Below are 303 nucleotides of genomic sequence, written 5' to 3'. Positions count from 1 at the left end.
CCAGTGCAGCAGGCGCATTCACTTGAATGCCACTACAAATGCAACCGCAATGTGACTGTGCTGCAACACGCAGTACCACAATACTGTGCATTGCGGTACAGTTAAAATAAGTTGTGCATGCAACGCACCTGCCACACTGTAACACATGATAGGTGCATTGCATGGTACTGCTGGGCTGAAACTTCAAACAGTATATGAGAGATCAGCTGAATGAGCTGGCCTTGACTTTAAACTTATACTCAAGCCATCAAGCCACCAGCTTCACGAAAAAAGAGCCAACCGCTGGACTGCTGCAATAAAGGG

This window comes from Nanorana parkeri, unplaced genomic scaffold (assembly GCF_000935625.1).
Source record: "Nanorana parkeri isolate BGI_ZX_2015 unplaced genomic scaffold, ASM93562v1 scaffold1783, whole genome shotgun sequence".
In the NCBI taxonomy this organism is placed as follows: Eukaryota; Metazoa; Chordata; class Amphibia; order Anura; family Dicroglossidae; genus Nanorana; species Nanorana parkeri.
The sequence above is the reverse complement of the archived record's forward strand: the minus strand, read 5'-3'. Positions refer to the sequence as shown.